Source organism: Caloenas nicobarica, chromosome 4 (genome assembly GCF_036013445.1).
Source record: "Caloenas nicobarica isolate bCalNic1 chromosome 4, bCalNic1.hap1, whole genome shotgun sequence".
Classification (NCBI taxonomy): domain Eukaryota; kingdom Metazoa; phylum Chordata; class Aves; order Columbiformes; family Columbidae; genus Caloenas; species Caloenas nicobarica.
This window is the reverse complement of record NC_088248.1, coordinates 6,343,069-6,358,702: the sequence shown is the minus strand read 5'-3', so window position 1 is coordinate 6,358,702 and position 15,634 is coordinate 6,343,069.

The following is a 15,634-nucleotide window of genomic DNA, read 5'->3' as shown; positions in this document are numbered from 1 at the left end:
TATCCACCCCCTTCACTGGTGTATGTTAACGCTATTAGATGTACACAGATGATACCTAATTCTATTTGATCTACCTGACTTCATCTCAAGCGTTTTAAGGGATGGTCATAGTCAGCGGAGGATAACATCAAACAAGAAGCTTTGAGATGAGAGTATGACTGAAGTGAAAATGCAGGTTAAAATTGTTGATGCTTTTTACGAATTATAGGAACTGAATCATCAGTTGCCTTTCCTCCTACTGCCAAATCGAATGATGTACAACTAGAACCAAGTGAACTGTCCTTTTGAGATAGAAACAGCATGTAATCATTAGCACGTAATCATTAATATGTACCTTATAGTTTTCTATGTTGTATCAAGCCATGTGTCCACGTTCCCCAGCTGCAACCAGGAGACAGATAGCTTCCTAATGAAAGGGAAGCATTACGATACCTGACTTTTATTGCCGTTATTGAGCCAGCAGACTTCCCTGCTTGCTAGGTCTATTCCACTGCCCACGAGATAAATCCTTTTAGGTAAAAAGCACTGGAGGAATCAAGTGGTATTAGAGACATATGTGTATATGTAGATCCCAATGTATTCTAAATAGTAGCTTCTATGGCAATTCCTCTTCCAAGACAGGGACTGCAGGAGGTGTTAGAAACTTGCTTTCCTTTGACTTAAATGTGTTTAGACTTCCCAGCAACGCAAGAGGAAACACTCTTTCCCTTGTACAACTCATGTGCAGTACTGGGCACTTTGGAGAGATCTGAATACGTTATCCTTAACGAAGAGAGAAAAGGTGAGAGTTTCAGCCCTTTTGCTCCTTTACACCAGATGAAAAGGAAAGAATGAATTAAAGCCACCCTGAGTATCCTGTATCTGCTGAGAAGGATTGCTGGGAGCACGGCAGAGGCAGCTGCGGGGGTCCCATTCTCCCTGGGGCAGGTGTTGGCAGGGATGGGGCTTGGAGTGGCAAGGAAAGGAAAGAGGCACCAGTCTGGGGAGGATAACCTAGGGAAGTTAATGAAGACTGTAAGACATCCTTAATTACATCATTGACTTCTCCAGCACCCCAAGTCAGGGTGCCCTGAAGCTCTAGGACAGCTGCTCACTCTGATTTTTGTCTGTTTGATTACGTTATTGGCATAATGGATAATCAATTAGAATCACATAAAATAGGGAAGAAACATTCAGGAATTTAAGTTACTTAGAGGAAAGGGAGATTTCATAAATATAACAACAAATATGAAATTTAAAGTGTAATATTGTTTTTTATTAATTCAGTAAGTGGAAATGTAGCAAGGAGAAACAAGTATTTGAAATGCGATCTTGAAAACTCTGGACCCGTTGAATGATATGAATTGTGAAAACCTAAAAACTACAGAGAAAATAAACAATTAGCAGAGAAAATTCATTTGAACCAGAGGAAACTGTTAAAATAGGAAAAATAGTTCTTCAGGGTATTTTTCTGGGACCCGACTACTTCCTGTGACCAGCATATATTTCTGCCTGTTCTGTCTTTTGCTCCCTTACTCCCTCCTAAAAGTTGTAAGTGAGGAATGCATCAGTCACTGGAGAACACGCTGTGATTGAATGCGTTGTGAAAGTTACTGAGGAGCTGTGCTAGAGTAATTGCAATAATTATACATTACTGTTAACATCTTTATCTTGGTGGCAAGATTTACTTTGAGGGAGATGTTAGGGGGAAGAAAGTAAGACTTACACACTGGAGATTCCTGGAGACAGATAATACGGTCGATCTTACTTAAAACTGGAGCAGACTCTTCCACAGTGACAGGCTGATCTTTCTTGTCCTGTAGACAGTGAGTCAAATCCTGTCCACCTTTCCTCATGGCAATACTCATTTTCTCACCTTCCATAAGGATCTCTAATCCATCCCAGATGCATCTGCCTTTGAAATCCTTTAAAATCCACTTTTTACTGCAATGCTTGAAGAAAACACCTTGCCAAAGGTACCTAGGTGAATTGGTAATTGAGGAGAGCTGGGTTTATTTATAGTTAAAGACATTATACATAAACCAGACGTAGTAATAACTAAAACTACTTGGCTTCACAACTACCCCATTGTGGATAGTTCCTATGAACATATGACTGTACTGCTATTACTCCTGTCTTTTCCAGTCTTCCCCTTTTTATTGCTTCTCACCCTTGTTAATCGTATTGCTTCTTAAATTAAGTGTGCTGTAAATCTGATCAGTATTTGAGCTCTGAGTCCTCTGGATCAGTCCTGGATGGTGCTTGGGGAGCCTGTTGTTTCCTGCACACTCTCTCTTACAGCGTCTGGTGCACCAGCCTCCTCGTTGCGAATGGGTCATTGGAGCACCAAGGGCTGGACTAATCTCACCTGGCTTTACCCTTTAACACATAAATCCAAGCTGAGGGAGATAGATAAGAATCTTTAAGATGCTATTCAGGCTTATCTGTGACCTGTATCTGAAGCAGATTATGTTATTGGCAGCTCAAGTTCGGCCTCCCTCAGGACCACTGTGCAAGCAAACGCCCATTGTACGTCTGTAAAGGTACATATGTATATGCATATATTCATTTTCAGGTCTATCCTGGGAAGCAAATATCATTTGGAAACTTCCAGTGTTTTGTTAGGAAAAAATGAATGGGTTTGTTGAGTTGGATCAAACGCAGAGGAAGGTCAGGTGAATTAATGGTGCTGAAGTGATTGCTGTGGGGTGCAGTGGCCAAGGAAGAATATCAGCCAAAGTGGACAGTGAACTCAATTCTGGAGGCTCAGCATGGGTATATTTAAGCATGGGGTGCATACATTGTCTGTAGACTCATATATCACACTGGAAAGAGCAGGATGCAGACAGATATTTGAAATACAGATTTGATAACAATAGAAATGAAAGATGAGTAACCCTAAAATCCCTAAATATAAAAAGACATTTATCATGGCTGCAGCAGGAAGTGAACCACAGGAATGCAGATAGAATTATACACAGTGATGAATTTCATATGGTAGGAAAATGCAGGAGCTTAGTACCTCTGTCAGTGTGTGAAAACATACGTCCCTTAAACATCCATTTCTTTTACATACTCTACAGGTCTGCTGTGACACCACTGTTTTACAGCATGGCACAAACGGAAAGCTCGATTGCTCCTGGTTTTTTGAACTTTTCTTTTGTCCACAGTGGATTTCGCAGTGGTGGGTTTTAGCAGCTGAGATTCTCTAAGACAGGAGAAGGAATGATGGGGGGAAAAACAAAAAGCTAATTCTGAGACTGAAGTTAACAAAGAGAAAGGCTAAAAAGCTCCAGTCATTAAAGTGAAAATATTTAGAAGCGTTCCCAAAGGACACATTTAATTTCTGATTCAGAACAAGACTAATGTACCACTTAACCTACAAGTTTACATGGGACTTAAATGATACGCAGTAGGAACTCTCATCAAAGAGATACAAAGCTCTAAAACTTGCAGTGTGAATTGAATGGTACATGAAGACATTAATATTTTTGAGGTAAACATGTTATTGGTGTTCTCACTACCATGCTTTTAAAGATGCAAAACGAACACCTATTTTAGGCGACCATTTATTCACTCATACTAGTGCTTTTGCAATAACTTAGACATTTAAAAAATCAAAAGATAACACCTGCAATTTGTCTAGGAGTACTAAAAGAAAATCATGTATTGTTAAACAAAATGATCAGTGTCTGAGATCTTTGACAACTGTAAAAACAACGCTCTTTCACAGGCAGTACTATTAAATAATTTTTAATCTGCAGTAATAGTGGGGTTCAGGTTCTCTAACTATCCTGTGAAAAGATCCACAAAAATATTGCGAAGACATTTATTTTGTGACAATACTAATCCTAGGTGACAGACAGTGTTCTCAAGGCTTTTTTTGTTGACAAAGACAACAATACTGCTTCCTCATAAATAGCTGTATAATGACTACAATCTGCAAAATCCAAAGTCATTAAAAAAATCTACATTCAGAGAACACAGTCCTCACTCTTTCTGAAAGACAGTTTCCTTATTATGACTTTTTCCGTTTTGATTGAGCCAGATGCCAACAAATTTCTTTTAGGGTCTATTCTTTAAGAACCGAGAGCAAATTATTAGTAGAAGCCAACAGCAGAATAACAACAGAGTGGAGTTTGCTGTAACAAACTTGAGAAATAATTACCAGACCCCTTATGCATCTTTACTTTCTCCATGTTTTTGCTATTGAAGAGTGGGATCATCATTTCCATGCTGATGCCCAGGCACAGCTCCTTACTCATAGCAGGATTTGGTTCAGCACAGCTGCAACGGGGAGCGTGGATTCACACAATATGCCAACCGGCAACCCCTGGGACTGCAGAATTCTGGCACAGCCTATGGATTAGTCTGGAATAGCATCATTTTGCCCTCAGGACATCAAATACTGCTGACCTCTCATAAGTCTGACCCACGTCTTGTGATCAGGACCAAGAAATAAACATCAGTCTCAAATTAGCGTGTCTTGGTGTCACAACCCCATTAGAAGTGGCATAAACAAAATGAAGCAATGCTCTCCCCGTCCCACCTCCCGGCTGCCTCCTAGGATGGCTGTGCTCATAAAACAAAGATCATTAAAGAGGACTTTTGTATTAATGATTGAGTGTACATTACAGTAATCAGATAATGGCTATATCAGCTTTCATTAGAGGTCTCAAGAAACCCATCTTTGCTATGCATGATAAACTAATTTCTTCTAAATACTTTGACAGCGTTGTTGATTGAAGCCTTAATGCTCACTTTATCTGTAAGGGCAATTGTTTTTTGGTCAGTTTATTACTTTGTGTAGCAGCAAACCTGAATGTTAAACAGGCTTGATAGGTGTTAGGGAAAACTCTGCATACTGAGTGATCTCTACCCTTAAGTATTTGTATAGCTTTTATATATATATATATTTATATATATATATATATATATATATATATATATGTATATATATATGTATATACTTACATGCAGTTCAGGTATGAAAGAAATAACCCTGTTACTTGATCTCAGTTATTGGCTAAAATATCTTGGACCGTTAAGTACCAAGAGTAGTAAAATAATGTTAATTAGCAATGAGCAATTCTGTCATCCTGCTTAGGATAACGCTTGCAGACTTGGAATCAAGTGGTTACAGAGGAGCGGGGATAACAGAACTTCACGACCAAAGGTATATTGGTCCTTGTTCAATTGCTTGATAATATCTCCTGGTCTGCCTGTAGCATGTTTTAACAAGATCTCTGTACTCAGGGCCTTGTTGCTTCCATTCTGCAGGTGCAGTGTAAAGCAGGTGTGTGTCTGCTCAGGGGGGCTAAAGTTACACCCGGAAAGGTTCCCAGCACTAACTGAAACGTAATTGTCATTCCGAGCACGTAGCGAGATGCGCGGGGAATCGGCTGGCACGCCAGCAAGCGAGCGAGAGGTGAGAGGGCTTTCTCTGGGGGCTCATCTAGGCAGCGCGGAGCTGGCTGCCATAATAACAACTCTCGCTGGCAGGAGAGAGCAGCTTAAAATATTTGTGTGACTGCACGTTTGGACGGGACTGCACAGGAGTGAGAAAGGATCGCTGTTTTGTTGAAACAAGAAAGTTTGCTCGTGTCCCTGGTGGCACCTTCTGTGTTTTGTTCTGCCCAGATTTTCCTGTTAAATCCTCACAATACATTTTATCCATTTTTCTTCTACTGCTTTTACCAGCTTGTTTGTTTGTTTGTTTGTTTCTCAGTGTGTTCACTCTTGTCATTCCCAAGTCCAGTAGCTCACATCTTGTCACCGTTCTTGGGATGTCATGTGCTCTTCTGACTGCCCATTGGCATCTGGGGTATCATTTCCCTTTCCCAACATCCTCTTTCTTGAACATCTGGGGCTGCAGCTGCAAGTAGGTGAATACTGAAAAGCATTCATGGAACTGGGGTGACAGTCACAAACTGATGGAAACTGGTATTGTGCAAAGCTCAGAAGTTACCTTTTCTGTGAGATGATACCTGGTGCTGAATGCCCCGCCTTACAAAGGAGGTGCTTCTTTGTGGTCTTCTAGATGACAGACACTGTGCTGTCAGCATCCAGCTACTTGTAGCATCTTTTAAACCACCTGAGGTGTGGAGCAGCCAGCTGGCCTCTGCCCCCCTATTCATGTGTGGATACCTCTGAAATCAGAGAAAGAATAAAGTTCTGGGGATACTGATAGAGGATCAACAATACTTCTCTGGGATCATCCGTCAGCACTACACTGTGCAGCATGTGGAGTCCCATTCTTATACCTTCTGACAATAAAGCCAAGGGCTGATTAATGTGACCTCAGGGGACAGTAGAGGGAAATGACCGTTCACTGCCTGCTGGTACTTACTGCAAGTCAGAGTGATGGCCTGTAGAAGGATAAGAGTGCTTCTGGCAATAAGACCATCTTTGAGTCATGATTGATTGTCACTTTTCCCAATGAAGCCTTAACCATAAATAATAGTATTGTGTGAAATCAAGTATTTGAAAAACATAAGCTTATTCCAGATGAGCCTGAATCTTAAACAGTGAATATATGACAACAGATGAGAGAAGCAAAGCATTTACAAAAGCAGATAGTAAAATATACATGTGGCTTTTGTCGGAGTGTGAGAACTGAGAAGATAACAGAATCTCTGGCTATTTCAATGAGAAAGTGACCAAAGCTGTGCAACACCACAACTACAGAGAAATGGCTTTTCTCTAGAGAACAATCTCTCTCAAATTCCCTTCCTATAGGAATCACCTGAAGCAGATACTATTTTTCTTTTGTTGTTTTATGAGGTAGTAAAAAAGTTTGGTTTACTTACAATTTTGGTTTCAGATGCTCTTCCAGTCCAACAGAGCCTGGAATAGCTTGATATAGCTATCTTGGGCATCTCAAGGCTCAGTCAATGGTGGTATGAGCTTGATTTTTCACTGGTATAAGCTAGCAGAGGTTGTTGACCACAGTGATATGCACATGATGTGAAATGAAAATCTGGCTCAAGATGACTGTCATTCATCTGAAGCTGATGTTAAATCAGCAAGATTTGGCTTTCTAATGAAATCCTTACTCTCCCTCATTCATTAAATGTGAAAATGGAATTCCCTTATCAAAAACTTAAGTAGAGAGGTAAAGCAAAATCTGTCACTGCCAAGATGTAAACTCAGAAAGCAGTCAAGCCAAAGGGGTAGAAACCTCCAGAATCTTTGCAAGTCACAAACTAAAGTGCTCGAAAGCTAAGAGATGCCTGGGTTGAGTTTATCCATGCAATCCTTACTTTACCAGCTTGATACATATGCCTGATCAGGCTCTTAATTACCTGATCCCATACTGGTCTTCCTGCAGGATTGTTGCCTCATTTAGTCCATGGTCCCTTTTCAGCGTCAGTCTTCCATTACAAAGTTGCCCTAACTCCATGCATCCACATTCAAAAATTTCTACAGGTTCTCTCTGTGGTACCTGTGTACTTCTCAAACATCAATGAGTCTGTCTCCACATTCTGGAAGTGGGATCATCCTTGTTTTGATAACTTGATAAAAGACATCACTAAATTTGAATGCTCTGTGGCAAATGCTTACCTTTTGCTATTGTCAGATCACTTAGCGTTTCCAGTACAGGGAATACATTTACAGAGGGAATCTTTTTCAAAGATCAGCGAAAAAGAGACACTTCAGAGAATTTTCCATTCTGTGCTTCTAACAATTCTCTTATGTGTGAACTCAGGTTTTTTTTCTTATAGCTCAGAAATTAGCTCAATTTGGCTCAATGAGGTATGTTCATGATGACCAAATTTCAAACTTCTGTTTCTAAGTGCAAAGGCATTAGAACTTCTTAGAAAAGTAATTCTTAGATAGTTGTTATTTTAGCACAGAAAATGTGTTTACTAAGAACAAAGTCTGGAAACCAGCTGAATGGGTTTAGAGACTGCAGACCTCTCCAACAGGGAACTTTTCATCCAAAGAGGTGAAACTAGCAGCAGTGATACAAACCTTTCTTACTTTTTGGGGGGGATATGCAAGCCCTGAGAGAGCAAATGCACTTTCTGAGTAGCTGCCCCAGAGGAGCATTTGCGTGATGCCACTTGACAACAAGAGAATACACCCTCCTTAGCACCAAGGAGTCCTAAAGCTGATTAGGTGAACGAGTCCGTGCTTGCTGCATACTGGCCAAGGAGTACTTATTCTAAACCTCCTTGTTAGCTGCTGGCATAACATTTCTGGCATGTCATTTGGATTCACACAGGATTTGCAGGGTAAAAGCCACTCCAGCCCCCCTCACTCCCCAATAAAGGGCAGTCAGTCTTTTCAGAACCAGAAGGAAACTAAACTGTAGCACCGGCGCAGGGGCCCATCAGTCATGGAGGAGAGACATCTGGAGATACTGAGGTGGTCTAAACAAAGCCAGGTGTTTTTAGTAGCCAGCTGTCTGGACCTGAGTTTCAGAGCTCTGGGTCGGTGTCCTGTGAGGATTGCTGGGGGTTTTCTTCTTCCTGGGCACTGCTGTTTCTCAGCTGGCAGCATCCTGTGGAGCTCAGTGCTGCGACGTTGACTTGCATCAGTGACGGATCGAGCCCTCTGGGAGTCGGCATAATTGGAGATCAGCAACCTGGACTCCTGCCTGGGAAGCAGCAGGAAAGCGGCTGTACTTGAAGCAGAATCAAACCAGATTCAAAGTAATAGGAATATTTAAGCTGTGACAACTTTAGAAAAAAAGGTTCTGCTACATTATTTTAGTAAATATTTGTAGGTGTCTGTAATAGGGGGGTAATCACTGCATTTCCTTTCAAACAAAAGCAAGGAGAGCAGTTTTCAGTAGTACTGGATGATAAGCAAGGCATTCTAATGGATGGTTTTAACCTTATTTTTGCTGGCAGATTATGCTTTACAGCAGTTCTCAGGCGTCTTTTCTTACAGCACACAAAAACTAGTTCATGCCTGGTCTTTTCCTTTGCTGATGCAAGAACTCCACAGTAGCTGCAAACAGCAAGGTGTCCCTCTTTGGCAGGGCACTGGGGTGGGCTGCATGTGTGGAAAGCAGCAGGGGCAGACATGAGGAAGGTGTTCAGGAGGTGCCTGGCCACAGCCATGAGAAGGAGAAATGTGCCAGCAGGGAGCCTGGCATCTACAGAGGAAGGGAGGAGAGTGCCCAACACTGCTGGGAGTCACAGGGATGAACTGCATCTCAGAGGGGCTGGGGTCGGTATCGTGGCAGTGCAAACACACAGCTTGCATGTTAGATTGGAGCCATGTCCCAGAGAGTCCATGCAATAATTTGTAGCTCAAAGGATGTTAAGAGAGTTATGAGGGATTCCAGGCAACGGGGTGCATGTGTGCTGTTATTGTTGTGGACGGCGTACAAGACATTTCTGTGTGTTTCCATATGTTTCTTGCACCAATGAACTAAAACCAAAATTGATTTGGGAACTTTGAGAAAGATCATGCATCTCATCTTTGGGTTACCCCATCCCAGAAGGGGAAGACCATACATTCAGAATGCCCACAAGACCTGATGCTAAAAGAAAGGCTGTGCCCGAAATGTGTCTCTTCTCCAGGGTGGAAAACAGCTGAGCCATCTTTTCCATTTCTGTCAAGGGGCGAGGCACAGACCTGGGGACAGGCAAAGGAACGTGGTTGTGATTGAAAACCTACCACTCCCTGGGCAAAGTGGGAGATCTCCCAACGAGAAGCTGAGAGGAGCAGAGGCAGGTGCTTTTCCAGTGCTCATCACAGTCCTTCTGAGTCAGAGGCCTGTGCCCCAAGGGCAACCTGCTCGGGACACATGCCGGGGAGCACCCAGGGGAGAGCCAGAGCCACAGCACATGCGGTCAGGGACATTTTGGAGCTCCGGGCCCCGGCAGAAGGGTGCCCGAATGCAGTGGCTGGGCGAGAGTCCAGCCCTCACAGTGGATCCATGGGCTTTAGGAGCCCTAAGAAAACAGCACATGTAAGGAAGGAGTAATATTAGAAAAAAAGACCCAGGTAGCAGTCTGTAATGAACTGCTGCATTCCCCAAGGGCTTGCTTCACCTCCTTTTCCTAATTCTGGCACAGTGCTTATAATGCTGATGGATCAGGGTAGGTTTACAGCAGCCAGTTCACAGATACACACTGGAGCCAGTCAGAGAATGAGGAGAACAGAAAGTGTATTTCAGTGTGGTTCTTTTTTTTCTTTCTTTCTTTCTTTTTTTTTTTTTTTGCAACTGTCTTTCAGAACAAGCCTAATATTTACAAAGGCAGGGCAGCTCCCATGTTCACAATGTTGCAACATACTGCTCTCGCTGCATTCCTGCTAAAAATGAAATAGGAATGGTTTCTGGATGAAAAACAGAGCCTGTGATTTTTAACTTTCCGTTCCTTCCTCCAAAGCACAGATTATGGTGAAAAGCACAATCTGGAATTGCTTTCTTAAGACTTGTTATGAGAAAGTTGTAGCTGGAAGGTTGGCTACCTCACCAATAAACACCTGTACATTTTCCACTCTTCCAGTCCTCCTCAGCTCAAGGCAGACTGCAAGATAAAACAGATTTGTATCTGAAAACAAAACAAAAAACCCTCTCCCGAACGAAAGATTTCAGAGAAAACCTGTCTGAATTGGTTCCACACTTCTTCCCCAATACCAGAAAAGTGTACAAGTTTTCCAAGCTGAAGCAGAAAGGTTATATATGGTCCTGCAATTTAATTCACATGACAGTTAAAAAATACATGAAATGGACTTCCTCATGCATGAGAAAAGATTATCAGAATTTTCCCCTTTTCCTCTTTTAGGTTATTAAAAATGTAACTCCTTCAAGAGTAATAAATTAACTCGGAAGGGATTGCTTAAGTGAGACCTGGGTTGTGATTAAAGGAAGTTTGGAGTTCAGGAGGAGTCTGTGTTTGAAGAACGTCCTCAGTGTTTGGAGTATCACATATGGCTTTTGACAACTAATTTGGGAGAAAAGTAGTAGGGAATGAAACTCAACAGGAAAAGCGCTTGCTTTTTGTCACTTTGTGACATTACCGAAACATCGTTTCCCCTCATTTGTATTTTTCTCCCGTAAGTTTGTATTAAAATGTATCAAAACAGAAAAGACTTTGGAAAAAGCAGCGAAACTGTCGTAAGGGATAACACTAGCTAGTTGGGAGGTTACACTTTATTATATAAATACATGTTTGTGGGTATTTTAAAATGCATATCGTGTGGTTAAAAGCATATTATTCGTTTGGTAAACTACCAGTTCCAAATAAAGCGTACCGATCCATATCATAAGTGCCTGTGGTGTGACTTGTTGGAGATCTGTGAGCTACTGGATTGACCGTAACTGACCCTCTTCTGTACTGATCAGTCTCACTTGTTGGAGTATTAACCACAAGGCTGCTGGTCCTCACCAAAGCGCGCTGCCAAAATCCACATCTTCTCACTGCTCCTGGGAAAAAGCTCCTGTGCCACTTTCCCATGGGTAATTCCCTAGTATTGAGCACCCCGAGCTTGAATTCAGATTGGAGCAGAAGGAAATAAAACTTGGGTCTGCGAATAAAGCCTTCATTTACTTACGTATAAGGCCAATGAAATGGTGCAACTTTCCCTTCTTTTTCTGTAATTTACTAAGGACTAAAATGATTTCCCTGGCAGAAACATCCAGTTCTTAACTGCTTAGTGTCCACACTGGCTGCACCAGCCTGCAGCGGTGTCTTTGTAAGTGCCAGCGGAGGTACCAGAGGAGCTGGATGAGGATCTTGCAGTGCACAATTTATTCAGTGACTACAGGCCCTTTTTTTTTGCTTTCAGGAACTCTGGGGAAGGCAGGTGGGTTCAGCTGGGCTTTTTTTACACTTAGTTGTTGAAGTTCTTTGAGGAACTGCTGTGTGTTTGCATGCCATACCTGCATGAGTGGCTTGTCAAGAGAAGCATTTTGACAGCTGCCAGTTGAGGTGCGGGGTATGTGTGGCCTGCACGGACAGGTGCCCCGCACCTCCTGCTCTCTGGCACAAACATCCTCGCAGGCGAATGTTTGGAAAGCGCTTCCAGTGATCACCGAGACACTTGTGTAACATCCACGATTCAGCTGGCTCCATTTCGCCTAAATATGCCTGAAATCTGCTGCACCTCACACAGAATTCTGTGATTTTGTGAATAATAGCAAAAATAATAAGGGGGGGGGCGGAGGGAGGAGGGCGGTAGTCTTCAGGGATACAAAAAGGGATTGAATTACAGGATCACAGAATGTTAGAGATTGGAAGGGACCTCGAAAGCTCATCCAGTGCAATCCCCCCGCCAGAGCAGGAACACCCAGATGAGGTTACACAGAAGGTGTCCAGGCGGGTTGGAATGTCTGCAGAGAAGGAGATTCCACAACTTCCCTGGGCAGCCTGGGCCAGGCTCTGGCACCCTCACTGGGAAGAAGTTTCTTCTCAAATTTAAGTGGAACCTGCTGTGTTCCAGTTTGTATCCATTGCCCCTTGTCCTATCACTGGTTGTCACCGAGAAGAGCCTGGCTCCATCCTCGTGACATTCACCCTTTACATATTAATAAACATGAATGAGGTCACCCCTCAGTCTCCTCTTCTCCAAGCTCAAGAGCCCCAGCTCCTCAGCCTTTCCTCACACGGGAGATGCTCCACTCCCTTCAGCATCTTCGTTGCCCTGCGCTGGACTCTCTCCAGCAGTTAAAAAAAAAAAAAAAAGCTGCGCGGCCGTACGCTGACTCGTGCCCAGACGCGGTACCGCCGTGTTGGGCGAGGCGGGAGGACCCGCTCCCCTCTGCAAACTTCCCGGGGCACAAACTTTCCCGGTCCGCGGGGGAGGGTGAGAGGGCGAGAGGGCGAAGCGGGGGCGCGCCCTCCCCTCCGCCCCTTCCCCTCCCCTCTGCGGCGCGGCGCGGCCCCGCCCCGCCGGCAGCCCCGCACCGGGCGGCCGCCGGCCGCAGCGCCCCGCAGAGCCGCGCCGGGCAGAGCCGCGCCGGGGGAGGGGGCGGGAGCGGCCCCCGCGCTGCGCTGCGGCCCGTGCGCGCCTCTCGGCGGCGGCGGCGGCACCGCCTGGCGCTCAGCGGCGGGTGTCCGCATCCCTGCGTCCTCCCCGCGCTCCCTCACCTCGGCGGCGATCGCCTCCCGCCCGCCCCCGCCCTCCCCTCCCCCGCACCGCCACACACACGCACACACGCACTCCCGGCGCTGTGTGCGAGGGCGGGCGCCGGGAGACGGGCGGCGAGCAGAGGAGACCACCGCGCACACGCACACACACACACACACACACACACACTCCCTCTGTGCCTGCTCCTTCCTCGCCCCCCGCCGCCTCCCCTGCTCCCCCCCCCCACGTCCTCCTCCTCCTCCTCCTTTCTCTGCAACGAGCAAGAGAGGGAGAAGGGGGAAAAAAAGCCACTTACAGGTATTTGTTTAGTGGATCGGCGGCTTCATTTATTCCCCCCCGCCCCCCCACATCCTCCCCACCGCCCCTCGCAGTTTGTTTACAAGTATCAAAGTTGTAATTGAGGAGCTGCCAAGGCACATCTGGATATTCTTCTTCTTCTTCTTCTTTGTGTTAGGGACTGATGTGCAACTAATTAAAGGCAGACAGGCTGGTAGCGTCTGCACACTCAAGCCCCCCCAAATAAAGAGCCTGGTAAGTGACTGGTTTGCTTTTTTTCTCCTCTCCTTTCCCCCATTTTCCGTCTTTTTTTTTTTTAAAGAGGTGTGTGTGGTTTGTTTTTTGTTTGTTTTATTTAATTTTGTGGTTTTGTTGGGGGCTTTTTTTTGTTGTTGTTCTTGTCCTCTGGGATTGTAAAAGTAGATTAATGCTAGACTTGGGCAATAAAAGGCGCCGCTATATTAATTTATTAATTAATCTGCACCCGCCCCTCCTCCTGAATGTTAAATATGACCTTTGATCTCTCTGTCTTTGGCAGAGCAGACATGCAATATTGAACATGTACAGTCACATTTGGTTTGAGCAGGGACAGAATCTCGAACCCTGGCTAGCTATTTCTATTTATTTATTTCATTCGTGGAAATGAGGGCGATAGTTAAGGGGGGCGGGGGGTGAGGGGAGAAATCAATAACTGCGTCTCGGGTACCCTTTTCATGCTCCGGAGATGCATCGATTAAACAATAATGACCTGGTTGGTGGTCACCATCATTTTCTCGCTCCTGGTGGCAATAAATCCCGAGAGGGGGCTGCGGGCAGAGAAAAGGTAGCCAGCGAGGGAAGCTTTTGTGGAGAGAAGCCACTTTAAACCTGGAGGGAACAAGGCAAGAAAATGCGTATGTTACTAGACTTACAGCATAAAGGGCTGAACGCTAACGTTTTATTCCTTACCAGATGCCTGGCTTTCCTACACATGGCTGGCAAAACTAGTTTTATTGAGTAGTTGTTTTCGAGGACGTGCGGCTAGGTTTTCCTATCTGGAAACGGGAGAGGGTTGGTGGGGGTTTTTTGTTCTTTTTTTTTTTTTTTTTTTTTTTTTTTTTCTATATGCAAATCCTTCGCATCTCTCCACAAGACGACGCTTAGCCTAGAGCTTTCCGGGGCAGCCTTTGTATTGCCACCAGACCTCTGAAGGCAGCGAGAGTCTGGGTTTTTCCCTGATGTGGAAACACAGAGGTGGCTCCTGCGGGCTCGGGGTCTTTTTTTACCGATGGAAAAACGCCCGCCAGTCCCTAACGCAGCCCAGGGTAAGGTTTCTTCTGTAGATTTACGCTCCCTTCATCTGGATTTGTTTACATAAAGCCCGCTTTTTAGTGCACAACGTCGGGGGAAGACGAAGTTTTTGCACTCGGTAGGTTGGGCTGCAGACGGTTCATTAATCTAATTATGGTTGTAATTACCGTAATTGATAACCATTTTGAACTAAACATACCGGAGTCTGGAAACTAGACGTAGCCCCACGAGTGTCTCCGAAGTGAGCGTTTCTGATCGACAGCCCTACATCAGAAAAGATGCTGGAAATATCTAAACTATTTAGGTAGAGCATCTGGAAAACAAAGAGGCAGTGTTCATAAACTGAGGGCTTTTTAAGTTATGTTTATGTTTTGCTTTAGTTCGCGCAGGCTGCCATAATGTACCTTCCTCATTGCCATAAATTAAAATACCCCCCTTCACCTCCCGGGGGGTGGGGGCGGTGGGAAATAAAACGAGCACCGCGTCCCTACCCCCCTCCTAAACTTTGCTAAGCCTGAAGCAGAAAAGCCATCTTTCCCCGCCGAGGGCTGGTTCAGCAGGTACAGCGACGTGCCCTCCCGGCCGTTCCCGGGTTGTCTCTCCCGCGAAGCCCCGCAGAGGGGCTGTCCCCGTGTCGCTCTGTGCTCTCCCCCCCACCCCGCGAACCCTCCCTGCGCTGCCCTCGGCGATGGCGGGGAATCCTCCCCAGAGGTTGGGGATAAATACTCCGTCTTTAGTACAGCTGCAGGCGCCGGGATCGCAAGCTGTGAAATTGCCTGCCTTAAGTATTTTATTTTATTATTTATTTATTTTTAACCTAGCCCCGCTTTCCCCCGCGGCCCTCCGGCACCCTCCCCCCGCTCCACCTCCGCAGCGGGGAGGGCCGGAGGGGCCGCTGCCGCCGCGACCAGCGCCCGGTGGAGCCAGCTGTGCCGGCAGGCAGCTAATGACCGCCGGGCGTAGAAGGACACCGTGGCAGCTGGCGGCTCCCTCCCCCCCGCTCCCTCTCTCTCTCTCTCTCTTTTTTTTTTTATTA